Source organism: Tachysurus vachellii, chromosome 12, assembly GCF_030014155.1.
Source record: "Tachysurus vachellii isolate PV-2020 chromosome 12, HZAU_Pvac_v1, whole genome shotgun sequence".
Lineage (NCBI taxonomy): Eukaryota > Metazoa > Chordata > Actinopteri > Siluriformes > Bagridae > Tachysurus > Tachysurus vachellii.
Window position 1 is genome coordinate 8,994,702 of NC_083471.1, and position 14,744 is coordinate 9,009,445.

The window sequence follows — 14,744 nt, forward strand, 5'->3', positions numbered from 1 at the left end:
GCAAAAGAAGCAAAAGCCCAGCCAAGAGAGCAGGCAACAAACATGCTCTAAAAAAATGCCCAGCTTTTGCAAAGAGGAAAGAGTTTTTATTCAAAGAAAAAAGGACATGAAAAGATTCATGACAGAGAGGATGCCGATGTCAGGGACGCGGAGATAAAATCAGACCCAAATGCAGGATAGCATTAAAAAAAAAACAGGATTTATTAACTAAAACAAAACACATAACAAGATCACGAACTCAAGACAAGACGACAACAAAAGACAACAAAGGATTCCGTGCTGCTCAAGGCAATGCGGCTCAACTAAATACTAATAACAATCTTGTTAATCATTGTTAAGAAAACAGCGATAAGTTTTTTGATTGTTTGTTTGTTTTTGTTTTTAAAACAGGGTAAGCAGAGATTAAGTGGAGAATTTTTCAAGATAAGATGGGGGATGGGCGACTTGACTCGAGTCAGACTTAAGTCGCAAATTTGAGACTTGAGACTTGCTTGACAAATATTAAAAAAAGACTCGACTTGACTTTGACTTGACATTCATGACTTGAGACTTACTTGTGACTTACTTGTGACGTGTTAATTACTCCCCTCTTTGAGTTACGCTAACAGCCATATTGCACACAGGTAACATGGTAGCATGGTTGTAAAATTTCTGTTATTGCACATCTTTAAAATACTTTGTTATTGTTATTATTGCAGTTAAACAGTAATAACAGTGTGTATTATGGTGACTGGTTCACTGGGAGCAGCTTTGATTGTAAAGTCTAATAGCAGCAGGGAGAAAATACCATCTGTATCGCTCCTTCAGACACTTAGGATGTACAGTACAGCACATCTCACTGTTGTCATACTCATATCCTGAACTACTCTTACATACTTCTCTGCCACTCCTGACATACAGTACCATACAGTACAGTACCTGCCACTCCTGACATACAGTACCATTCCTCCTCTCTCGGCACCCTGTCATACACTTTCTCTAAATCCACACAGACCCAGTGCAGTTTCTTCTGACCATCTCTGTACTTCTCCATTAACATTCTCAGAGCAAAAATTGCAACAGCAGTGCTCTTTCTGGGCATGAAGCCATACGTCTGCACACAAATATCCACTTCCTTTCTTGGCCTAGCTTCCAGATGACACCTAGCACCCTCCTACCTGTCTCCCTAATCACTTCTGCTGTAGTTTCCCAATCATTTGGAAGCTCTTCCTGACCACCAAAAGCCTGTCTCAGCTTTTGTCTGAACTCCTCATGACATTCTTCCTTTTTCAACTTCCACCACTTGGTCTTCTTTTCTATCTTTCCTCTTCTTTCTGACCACCTGAGACATCTTACACATCACCATCCGATGCTGTCTGGCTATACTCTCTCCTACCATTACTCTTATATGTAAGTCTATGTTCCTCTCTCTTCTAGAAATACAGCCATTTCCATCCACTTAGCAAAGTCCACCACCATCTGTCCTTCTAGGTTCCTTTCCTTAACACCAAACCTGTCCATCACCACCGCTTCACCTCTGTTTCCCTCATAATGCCTGTTGAAGTCTGCTCCAATCACCTCTCTCTTCCATCTAGGAATGCTCTCTATCACCTCATCTAAATAACTCCAGAATCTCTCCTTCTCTTCTAACTTACAGCCTACTTCAACCACTGATGACATTCAACATCACCCCTTCAATGTCAAACTGATTACTCTGTCTGACACTCTTAACACCTTTAAAACATTCCTCACAAACTCACAGGAAACCCATAGTGATGTTATGAATACAGTTGGCTGGACACAAGAGTGGGCTTGCCCCTTGTGTTTAAGCCATAATACCTTTGCTAGTGGAGCAATTGTGATATTATTTTTAAAGAATTTTAAACCTCATAATCTCTTACAGTGTAGAAGAGATAGTTGCTGGCAGACTGTTAAAAGTCAAAGTGGAAACAATAGCCTGGGGATGTAGAGCCACACATGCCTTCCCGAAAAGACTTCTTCACATCGCTGAAAAACATGGACTATTGGCATTTAAAGAACTTTTAATAAATCTCAAAAACAACATGGGCTCATGCCTCTGATGTCAATATATTACTAGCAAGGTTAGACAAGTTCTCCAGACACCACCTAAATGTCATTAAAAGTTGTGTTTTTAGCCTGGATGGTTTTTCAGATCGCAGCTTGGTTTTATGTGTTTCAGTTTTAAATTGTAGTAAACCAAAGAGTGATTACTGGCATTTTAACCCTGTTTTACTGAATGACCAGCATTTTAGGTATTTTTAAATTTTTTTTTGGAGGAAAAAAAAAAAAAAAAATAGAGTGATTGTATTTCAACAGTGGTGGGATTTTGGTAAAATAAAACAGTTGTGTCAACAGTACACTTATAATGTCACTGAGTCTATGAAGCAACTAGAAGAACTTCACTTGTGGTCACAATCAACAGAGAACCAGAACCATATTCAGACCCTCAGTCAAAAAAAAAAAAAAAGCAATCGGACCTCTTTGAGTTTCAAGCACAAGGTGCACTAGTAAGATCACGATTCCAGAAAGCAGAGCAGATGGATGCCCCCTCAAATGGACAAAAATGCTTTATTCCCAGCCTAAGCTCTGAGTCTGGACATGTTTTATCTGAAACAGCTGTTATAAAGAAAAAAGCAGCTAGTTTTTTATAAAATCATAAGTACAGATAACATACCATATAACAGTTTTTTAGAACTGCCCCAAGTGTCAGAAGACTCCAATACAGCACTGAGCATAGAATTAACATCAGTAGATCTATAGAAGGCATTAATGAGTATGGAGTGTAGCAGAGCACCTGGCATAGATGGGCTTCCTTCAGAGTTTTAAAAATCTTTCTGGCATGTTTAATGGGAAAATTTACTTGAATTTTTAAATGACAGTTTAACAAAAGGACTGCTACCATTAAGCTGTAGAAGAGCGGTCCTAACTCTTTTACACATCATATGCCATTGTAATAATGGTAGAAAGTCAGAGTGATATAGATGCATTGCACAGCATGTCCAAAAATTTCAAATTGGTTTCTTTAGCAAGAATGTCTAAGAGTGAATCTGTTCTAGTCGGCCTGTGGGTAGGCAAGGTACTTGAAACACTACAATGAAACTAGGAAGGGGTCATAGACAAAGTAACTGGTCACCTAGAAAAGTGGAAGTGGCTGGTACCCAAAATGTCTTATATGGGGTATACACTAAACGTTAATAATCTGGTAGCATCGTTACTTTGGCACAAAATAGCATGCATAGACCCTCCAACAGATCTTTTAATAAAAATTCAGTCGATATAATTGGACTTCTTTTAGGATAAATTACTTACCCAAAGAGGAGGGTGGACAAGGTCTTATACATTTACAGAGCAGAACTGCTGCCTTTCTTTTACAGTTTTTATGTGGCTCAAATATTTTTTATGGTTTACCATCAACTTCTTTAAAGAAACTCCAATATATCCAGAATTCAGCAGCAAGAGTGCTAACACACAAAGAAATCCTCCCACATAACCCCCATCTTATACGGTTTACATTGGCTCCCAATTGTTGCACATACATTGTCTTACTGATTTTTTTTTTTCAAATTCATCTTTTCAAAAATGACCTTTTTGTCGACAATCTTTGAGAAACTGTAAATAAATATATATTTTTTAATTTAATTCTCTCTCTCTCTCTCTCTCTCTCTCTCAATTTCAATTTCATTTTCAATTTCAATTGTCATGACCATACTGTCCTGCTAAAATGCAGCTCCTTTATTTCCCCCAGCAGGATGGGCAGTTTGTCAGTGTTGGGCAGGAGGGAGAACTGGGGGTAGGCTAATTAAAATTCATTCATTCATTCATTTTCTACCGCTTATCCGAACTACCTCAGGTCACGGGGAGCCTGTGCCTATCTCAGGCGTCATCGGGCATCAAAGCAGGATACACCCTGGACGGAGTGCCAACCCATCGCAGGGCACACACACACTCTCATTCACTCAAGCAATCACACGAAACCCCCGAGGCACAGGGAGAACATGCAAACTCCACACACACAAGGTGGAGGCGGGAATCGAACCCCAACCCTGGAGGTGTGAGGCGAACGTGCTAACCACTAAGCCACCGTGCCCCCCGCTAATTAAAATTTTTTGAAATATATTTCACGTATATGATTACATTTCTTATACTCTGTTATGAAATGCAGCCCTGTCTCCACTGCATTGTCATTGCACTGTGTGCACACTCTCTGCTCTGTAGGGAGCCATGACCTCTTATAGCCTTGTCAGACTGGTCGACGAGACTGGTCATGAGCCTCGTCAGACTGGTCGTGGAGGTGGTGTTGCCACTATCTTTAGTGATTACCTTACTGTTACCCAGAGAACACAGTATAGATTTAATTCTTTTGAAGTGCTTGTCCTTAATGTTACACTATCGCACATGTACACGAAAAAATCCCTGATGTCTCTTGCTCTAGCGACCGTGTACAGACCCCCAGGGCCCTACACCGATTTTCTTAGAGAATTCTTTCTTACCTATTGGTTAGCTTTGATAAAGCATTAATTGTAGGAGATTTTAACATTCATGTTGACGACACAAACGATGCTTTAGGACTCACATTTATGGACTTACTAAACTCACTTGGGCTTAAACAAAACATCACTAGAGCAACTCACCGTCGTAATCATACACTACATTTAATTATATCACACAGAATCATTCCTCAAAGTGATGACATCACAGACCATTACGTAGACATAATGTACACACTACCTGTAGAACAGACTAACTGGTACACCTTGGTATAATAGTCATACTCACACCTTCAAAAGAGAAACCCGTAACCTCGAGCGAAAGTGGAGAAAAACTAAATTTGAGGTTTTTAGAATTGCGTATAAGGACAGTATGTCCAGCTATAGACAGGCTCTAAAAGCTGCCAGGGCTGAGCACCTGAACAAACTCATAGAAAATAACCAGAACAATCCCAGGTTTTTATTTAGCACAGTGGCTAGATTAACAAAAAAAACAGAAATCTGAACACACTATTCCCTCACAGTTCAGTAGTGAGGATTTTATGAGGTTCTTCACTGATAAAATCGAAAGTATCAGGAATAAAATAGGTGACGCTCAACATATGAGAGCAACTAGTGACCCAGTCTCACCTAAGGCTCTAGACACACAACTACAGTGCTTTGCAAGTACAAGACAGGAAGAGTTAGATAAACTTATTACTACAGCTAAATCAACAACTTGTTCACTAGACCCCATTCCAACTAAATTACTGAAAGAAGTGTTACATAAAGCTGGTGAGCCTCTTCTTTATACTATTAACTCCTCGTTATCTTTAGGTTACGTCCCTGTCTTTCAAGTTGGCAGTTATTAGGCCACTCATCAAAAAACCTAACTTAGATCCAAATGACCTATCAAATTACAGACCTATTTCACATCTTCCATTTATGTCTAAAATACTTGAAAAGGTTGTGTCTGTTTAACTGAGCTCCTTCTTACGGGAGAACAATATCCTCGAAGAGTTTCAGCCATGTTTCAGGCCCCATCATAGCACAGAAACTGCACTTGTGAAAGTCACAAATGGCTTGTTCTTAGCTTCGGACAAAGACTGTATGTCGCTATTAGTTCTACTTGACCTTAGTGCTGCATTCGACACTATAGATCACACAGGAATTCATGGGCAGGCTTTAAGTTGGTTTAGATCCTACATATCTGACCAATACCATTTTGTAGAATTAGATGGTGAATCCTCCAGTTTACTACCAGTTAATCATGGAGTCCCTCAAGGACCAGTTCTAGGACCTCTGCTTTTCTCGATATACATGCTTCCATTAGGGAACATTATTAGAAGACATGGGATTAGTTTCCATTGTTATACTGACGACACACAGTTATATATCTCATCAAAACCAGATGAAATAACTCCATCCATCCATCCATCTTCTGCTGCTTATCCGGGACCGGGTCACAGGGGGGGGATGCCCAGACTTCCCTCTCCCCAGACACTTCCTCCAGCTCTTCTGGGGGAATACCAAGGCGTTCCCAGGCCAGCCGAGAGACACAGTCCCTCCAGCGTGTCCTAGGTCTTCCCCGGGGCCTCCTCCCAGTTGGACATGCCCGGAACATCTCCCCAGGGAGCCATTCAGGAGGCATCCAGAACAGATGCCTGAGCCACCTCAGCTGACTCCTCTTGATGTGGAGGAGCGTCAGATCTACTCTGAGCTCCTCCCGAGTGACCGAGCTCCTCACCCTATCTCTAAGGGAGCACCCAGCCACCCTATGGAGCAAACTCATTTCGGCCGCCTGTATACGTGATCTTGTCCTTTCGGTCATGACCCAAAGATCATGACCATAGGTGAGGGTAGGAACGTAGATCGACTGGTAAATAGAGAGCTTCGCCTTGCAACTCAGCTCTTTCTTCACCACAACAGACCGGTATATCGACCGCATCACTGCAGAGGACATACCAATCTGCCTGTCGATCTCCTGCTCCGTCCTTCCCTCACTCGTGAACAAGACCCCAAGATACTTAAACTCCTCCACTTGAGGCAGGAGCTCTCCACCAACCTGAAGGGGACAAGCCACCCTTTTTTTGCCATGGCCTCGGACTTGGAGGTGATGATTCTCATCCCCGCCGCTTCACGCTCGGCTGCAAACTGTCCCAGTGCACGCTGAAGTTCGTGATTTGATGAAGCCAACAGGACAACATCATCTGCAAAAAGCAGAGACAAATCCTGTGGCCCCCAAACCGGACTCCCTCCGGCCCCCGACTGCGCCTAGAAATCCTGTCCATATAAATAATGAACAGGACCGGTGACAAAGCCCTGCATGCCAACATGCACCAGGAACAAGTCTGACTTACTGCCGGCAAAGCGGACCAAACTCCTGCTCCAGGCATATAGGGACCGGACAGCCCCCAGACCCCATACTCCCAGAGCACCCCCCACAGGTCGCCTCGAGGGACACAGTCGAATGCCTTCTCCAGATCCACAAAGCACATGTGGACTGGTTGGGCAAACTCCCATGGACCCTCCAGCAACCTGTCGAGGATATAGAGATGGCCCAGTGTTCTACGACCGGGACGAAAACCGCATTGTTCCTCCTGAAACCGAGGTTCGACTATCGGCCGAATTCTCCTCTCCAGTACCCTGGCATAGACTTTTCCGGGGAGGCCGAGGAGTGTGATCCCCCTATAGTTGGAACACACCCTCCGGTCCCCCTTCTTAAACAGAGGGACCACCACCCCCAGTCTGCCAGTCCAGAAGCACTGTCCCCAGCCGCCACGCGTTGAAATAAAAGATGAAATAACTAAATTGTCCAAATTAACTCAATACCTTAGAGAGATAAAAGACTGGATGAGCTGCAATTTTCTGTTATTAAACTCTGATAAGACAGAAATACTACTTATAGGTCCAAAAACCAGTACACAGAAACTCTCACAATTTAACTTCCATTTAGAGGGATGTTCTGTTACTAGTAGCTCAACAGTGAAAGACCTGGATGTTATATTATACAGCAACTTGTCTTTTGAAAATCATATCGCCAATACTACAAAAACAGCCTTCTTTCACCTTAGAAATATTGCCAAGCTGAGAAACATCCTGTCCGTATCTGATGCTGAGAAGCTATTTCACACTTTCATGACCTCTAGACTGGACTATTGTAATGCATTACTAGGTGGTTGTCCTGCATCTTTAATAAATAAGCTACAGTCCAAAATGCAGCTGCCAGGGTTCTCACTAGGACAAGAAAGTATGACCATATAACCCCAATTTTAGCATCTCTACACTGGCTACCTATTAAGTTTAGAATTTATTACAAACTGCTGCTACTCACGTACAAGGCTCTTAATGGTTTAGCTCCCATGTATCTAACTAGTCTTGTAACACGTTACAATCCTTCACGCTCTCTGAGATCACAAAACTCAGGACTTCTGGTAGTTCCCAGAATATCCAAGTCTACTAAAGGTGGTACTGCATTTTCTTATTTAGCTCCCAAACTCGAATAGTCTTCCTGATAGTGTTCGGGGCTCAGACACACTTTCCCAGTTTAAATGTAGATTAAAAACTCATCTCTTTAGTCAGGCGTACACATAATACATCCCATTATATTGTGCACTATTACATCAGACTTGCACATTTTTATGAACAACAGATATGTTAATCCCTCTACACTGCTTCTTTCTTTCTCCCCATCCGATCGTCTTTCATGCGATGAAAATGTTGGACCTCCACTGAGATGAGGCCGACTCTGTGAGAATCCTGAGACATCTACAGATCTACCAGCTCCAGTTGGACTCTGTGATACTAAGAGGAGATCTGAACTCCATGTGATCCCTACACCAATACAACATTTGTTTGACTGTATATTTGTAATCACACTATCTAGTGTCACCCATATGAGGATGGGTTCCCCTTTGAGTCTGGTTCCTCTCAAGGTTTCTTCCTTTACCAATCTTAGGGAGTTTTTTCCTTGCCACTGCTGCCTGAGTCGCCTCAGACTTGCTCATTGTGGATAAATACATATACATACATACATACATACATACATACATACATACATACATACATACATACATACATACATGCATACATACATACATACAGGTACATACACACTGTGAACTATATAAATCTTGAATTTTTATTATATTAATTCTTTATACTACTCCTTATGTTTACCTTCTGTTCTATGTTTATGTTCTGTAAAGCTGCTTTGAGACAATGTCCATTGTAAAAAGCACTATACAAATAAACTTGAATTGAATTGAATTGAATTATACCATCTCTATGGCCTGTGTATTTGTTAGTGTGGTTCTGTGTTGGTGTTCAGTCACTGTGCTCAGTTATTCAGCTACAGTGTACTGTGGATTTAGGGCCAGATAGCACTGCATTTTACTTTGTGCTTGTGTTTGTGTTTTCCTATAGGTGATTATTAGGGTCAAATTTATCTCTACTTTTGAAAATGGGTGTTATACAGTAAGACCTTTAGTCCAGATGTCAGGGAAATAACCTATACTCAGAATCATTGTTTACTTGTAAATTTAATCATCTCATTAAGGATGCCGTCTGGTCCACTTGCTTTCTTGGGTTTAAGAGTGACTAATTTTTTGCTCAGTAATGGGGAGTCCAGAAGATTCCATGTCTTTTATGGCCATTTCTAATGTGTTTACATTTTTAATTATAGTGTTTTGTTCTGTTTTGTTGTTATTGTTATTTGGAGTATAAATTGATTTGAAGTGACTGATCCATATGTCACCATTTTGTATTGCCAATTCATATTTAGATTTATTTAGATTTTTCCAGTGCTCCCAGAAGCTATTAATGCCAGTTGTTTATGTGTATATTGGGCTTTTTTGATTCTGAGTGTACGTTTATAAAGTCTTAAAGTATCACAGTAACAAAGGTGTAATAATGCATTCTTAGGATCTCTGTGTTTTTGATTGGATAATTGCCTTAATTTATTTCTAATATTTTGGCATTCTATGTCAAACTACTTATCATCAGTTGGATTTTTTGGTTTGTTTCTAAATTGTTTTCATTGACTAATTTGTGCAGTTCTAATGAAAACATGGTTTATTTTTCTAACTGCAAGACTGATGCCTTAGTTACTGTGAGTGTATGTTGGGTCTAGAAAGGTGTCTAATAGTGTTTGAATTTCATGGCTACCTGTTTGCTTTCTGGAACATTTCTGTGCTGTTTTGGGCCCATCTGTATGGTTTCTGGATGTTGTACAGCTTACTGAGCTGTGTGTAGTGGGGTTAGTTACTGTCCTGGTAATGACCACAGTAATTTGGCTGTGAATGCGCTGAAATAGAAAGGGTCTAAATCTGTTATCGTATAGTCTACGGTACTGTTGCCAAGAGGTGAGCTGAACGTGTACCGCTCTCTCTCTCTCTGTCTCTCTTTATCTCTCTCTCACACACACACAAACACACACACACAGCCATAGAGTGATGACGTTACCGGATGTACGAAAGCGAAATTGGAGAACAGGGTGTGATTTTCTGGCATTCACTCAATTCCAAAGGTTTCGTTACCACGACTTAAAGTGGGCGTGTTTCCGGAGGTCTTGGAAAAACGATCTCTTTAAAAAAAATAGCATACTACGAAGGACAAAACAGTTATACAGGTAGATTTATTTTAGAAAACAAATAAACAACCAAATACTACGGTTATGGTTAGGGATAGGGCTAGATTATCAAATAGGCCACGCCTACCCGATGACGCAATATCTGTTACGCTGTTCTGAAATCCCTGGAAATAAGTGCCTGCCGTGTTTTGCTGTAGTTTAATCGAGACAAAAGCGAGAGAAAAGTAAAGCTCTTCTCCTGGTGAGTTGATTACAGATATTCCAGTATTATACACTGCAGATTGAGGTTCACACACAGGAATGTGTTGATACAGAGCTGTAATGTAAGTGAAGTGTGATTATTTTAATGGTGAACGATCAGCTCGGTTTCGGTGTGTTTTATCTGCTTTATCTTTACTTCTGCTCTTTGTGTTTAACTGCTTATAAGGATCAATATTAGCGCTTAGACTTTTACTTTTTGCTGCTTCAAAAGTCCAGAATCTGTTTTTTTTTCGCTTCCGCTTTAACTATATCACTCACTGCCGCCATCTACTGTGTTAATTTCTTTTTCTTTTTTTTTCCGGGTATAACTTTTTTTTCCGGGTATATATTTTTTTGTATTGTAACCAATTATAAGCAAACAAACAAACAAGGTACATAATCACATCACAAAGTGACATTACAATAATTGTAGGTTGAGCATATAGGTTGAGCATAGCCAATAACAAACAGAGATCACAATAAAACAAACTGACAAAAAATAAAATAAAATAAATAAATAAAATCAAACTAATTAGTATATAAGTATTAAAATAAATCAAAAAGGGCTTTATTTTAAATGAGTTTATTTCTGTCTAACAGAGAAATCAATTTGAGGGCTTTTGTGTGTTTAACTAATTTTAAGGATTCGCACAAGAGTTTAAACTCATTCATCCACTGGTTAAAGTTAGGTCTAGATTTAAACCATCTGCACTTATGAATGAAAAACTTCCCAAGACATAACAAAAAAATTACAAATAAAATCAAACTCTTTGTTTTCCAAAAAAAATATCAAACCTAATTATCTTTACAGTAAGGGGAGGGAGTTCAACCTCCCTAGACCATAACCAGCTTTGCATATCTCTCCAAAAAGGTTGCACCATATCACAAAAAAGAACACATGCTCTAAATTTTCAATATTTGTTTCACAAAAAACACAATTATTCACATCAACAGGGTTTTTCCTACATTGAAAATTTTTTCGCGGCCGCCAAAACGATTTTTTGTCCCGCAAAAGCCTTATGTGTAATTAGGTTTTGTGAGTGAAGCAGGCTACTGACGGAGTGACGGAGAGAACGAGCACACCGCCCCACCCCCGCGCGGGCACTCTCCGTCTTCCGTCTTTGCTCTCTCCCTCGCATCAAAATCAACTGATCCCAAAGCTCGGAAGACCGAATCCATGTTTCACGTGGTGCATTCGGGGAATATTTTTGCTGAATTACCGTTGGGTGTTAACTGCAGTCAAAAAAAGTAGCCTTATCTTCTCTTACAACTTGTGACAAGCAATCCGCACATGCAGCTGACATAACTTTAAATAAACGCAAAAAAAAAATCTATCCAGTTATGAAGTGTTTTGTGTGTGTGTGTGTGTGTTGACAAATCTTTCGCGATGGCCTAACAGCCAGGATTCCCACACAACACGTCCGCTAAAGTCTGATTCGCGACCTAATGACTCCTTTGAGCCGATTCATTATAATGAATGGTTAAAGCAATTGGTCTGCCCGTCAGTGTCTGAATCGGTGTATACAAATCATTACTTCTTAGAAGAACATACACATCTGAAATGAGAAAGTAAGTGTGCTTACCCCATTTAGCAAGAGTGTTAAAATAGTAAAATTTAGCCTTAAAGATCCACAGTAGGTATAGGCCTATAACAATGTTGAGTAAATTACCTATAAAATCATTTAGTTTAAAGTTAGACTGGAGTGAGATGAATAAATAGGATAAGAAAAAACACAAACTGTTTGTATTAATTTTAAATTTAAAATTTATTGTCAATATTGGGCTTGCGGATCATGTGGGTACTAGGGTGCTCTTTGCTGTGTGTGGATAACCATGTCAATCAGCCACCACTGAAGACAATTTTGACCCAGGAAAAACCCTGATCAAGATTAAATTTCAATCTTAAAAATTCGTTGGTGAGATAAATCCCATTTAAAATTTTGAAATTCAATTTGAAATTCACTCTTTAGCTTTAGGAGGGAGGGGGAAAGACAAATATTTTTTTCTTATTTTTTTAATTTCAGAGTTATCAAAATCCTTAAGCATGTAGTCCTGTGTAATAGGGTTTGGATAATAAGCATGTAAAATTAGTTTTCTAATGACTCTGTTTGTGCATTTTTTGTCACAAAAGTCAAAACCTTCTAAGGAGAGCTGTCTCAATTCTGGGGCGACCTTGGAGATCAAAATGTCTTCTCTAACCATTAATCTTACAACAATTGGAATAGCTCTAATCATTCTATTGTAAACATTAACAGAGCACTGCAGTTGGTATTTCTTACAAAATTCTCTGTACAGCACCAAATTTCCATTATCATCTAAGAAATGGGCCACCGCCCAAATCCCTTTGGCTTTCCATTCCTCAAAATATACAGATTTTCTGCCGAATCTTATATATCTGTTATTCCAAACTGGAGTGTTGTGAAGAGTGAAGTTATGTTTGAACAATAGTTTCCAATACAGCAGCACTTGCTGATGAATGGTTGAAAGTTTAACTGGTAGCGAGGTACACTCAAAGTCGCAGCATAAAAAAAAATTGTATTCCACCCAATTTGCTAAAAATTGCATTGGGGACAATAAACCAAAAGGAGTGACTATTTTGAATAAAGGACTTTAACCACTTCAGTTTTAAAACCCCATTCATAATGTCAAAATCAATCGCATTCATACCACCTTCTGCATAATTTTTAAACATATCATCCTTTCTTATATAATGACATTTATTCCTCCAAATAAAATAAAAATTCACTCTGTTTATTAATTTAATGGGCAAGGAGAAGGCTGGGTGGATTAATCGGGACAAACTATCCATTTTAGATAAAAGAACTCTTCCAAAGATTGAAAGATCCCTCTGTAGCCATCTATTTAGTATACACTCTAAAAAATGATGTGTTGGATTTACTTAAAATACGTATGCACCATTTTTGCATCACACTTTTTAAGTAAATTCAACTTGGAAAAAAATTACTTAAAATTAACAAGAAAACTGTTGTTATATGTACTTAAATTTTTGGGTACACTCAACATTGTTTACTTAAAAATATAAGTAACATGGTAGAATCTGCTAAGTAACTGCAAGTTAAGTTAACTTAAAATTTAAGCTCATTTATGTTAAAAAAAGATAATTAATTGAGTTGAACCAATGTAAAATTTTAAGTTATTTTAGATCATCAGCTATTGGTCTGCATACTGCACTGCTGCTTGAATGGGTTAAACGCAGAGCACAAATTCCTAGTATGGGTCACCATGTCACTTCACTAAAATAAATTACACATGCAAATCACACAAAATAAAGCATTTCACTTTATTTTTTGAAACAGGCTGCAATACAATGGTGAAGCCTAAAACCACACATCATGAATGTACAACAAATGTGTCAAATTAACAAATTTTGAACAAAAAAACAAACAGGACACTTCCTTGATGCTGCCCCCTTTGCAACACTTTCTTGCTCTGAGCTAGAAAGAGAAAAAAGTTTTATATTTAGTATGAATAGGCAAGACATTGCAGAGTCTTACTAGCATAGACCTTTTCAGTAAAAGATTGTATATACTAATGACGCATCACCTTTTTTTGGCAAAATACTCATATACTGGTAATTTATCAATACTGTTATTTAAAGATATTAATAGATCACGTTTTTGCATAATGTGCTATGCTGAGACCAGCGGATGTCGGAAGCGTGTCACGCCCTTCTGCTGAGCATTTACGCATGCGTAGAAGTTTCTCATTATTATAAGAAAAGTTAAGTTTCAAGCCAAGGTGGTAATTGAACAAAGAACTGCAAAGCGTTACACGGAGCAGGGCGGGAACAGATTCGTCAGAATTCGCCCTTATCTTAATGCAAACATGCCAACGCGATACATGGTCATATACCTCTGAAATAAACAAATTAACCACTAAAACATTCATTCGATGGAGGCACACTGCTTTTAGGCGGACAATCGCGTGCACACTCGTTCCTCCTTTCATACAATAACTTACTTGTACAAACTGGACTTTCACAAGTATTCAAGTAACACGTTTCTAATTGTTGAAGCTAAATTTGTAGCAATTCAGAAATTCAATTTAAAAAAGTTTCTTTCTTGACCACAAACGCAAACACAAACACAAATAAACGAATGTACGTTAAAACGACAAATCTTACCTCTTTTCAGCGTCTTCGTCTCTTTCGTTTCAGAAAATATCTTCATCTAACACTACAAACAAGTGTTTATTAATTTCAAAACCTCAAAATCGAATATTTTGCTTAGTTTATTGAAAGTTAAGCTTACCTCTTTCCACCGTCTTCACATGTGCGTCACAAAATGGCTCCAGTTTTTTCCAGATTTGCATATCACGTGGCTCACAGTCAAACTTAAAATATTATGTTATAATTACTTAGTTTTGATGCAATTTTAATACTAGTTGACGTGACTTATGTTTTTTCATTATATTTATGCATACACTTA

At 39.0% G+C, this 14,744-nt stretch overlaps 1 protein-coding gene across 6 annotated transcripts in view; it reads left to right on the forward strand.

Moving 5' to 3' along the window:
- The window catches only part of LOC132854331 (uncharacterized), a 139,708-nt gene that overhangs the window by 17,451 nt on the left and 107,513 nt on the right, over positions 1-14,744 (forward strand). For 4 of the 6 annotated variants that reach the window (XM_060882623.1, XM_060882625.1, XM_060882622.1 and 1 more), the window contains exon 1: positions 9,977-10,297. The exons of the other annotated variants lie outside the window; for them this stretch is intronic. The gene's annotated coding sequence lies outside the window, so the exon portion shown is untranslated. Of the gene's footprint in view, positions 1-9,976; positions 10,298-14,744 lie in introns of those variants that run through there. 6 annotated transcript variants of the gene reach the window in all.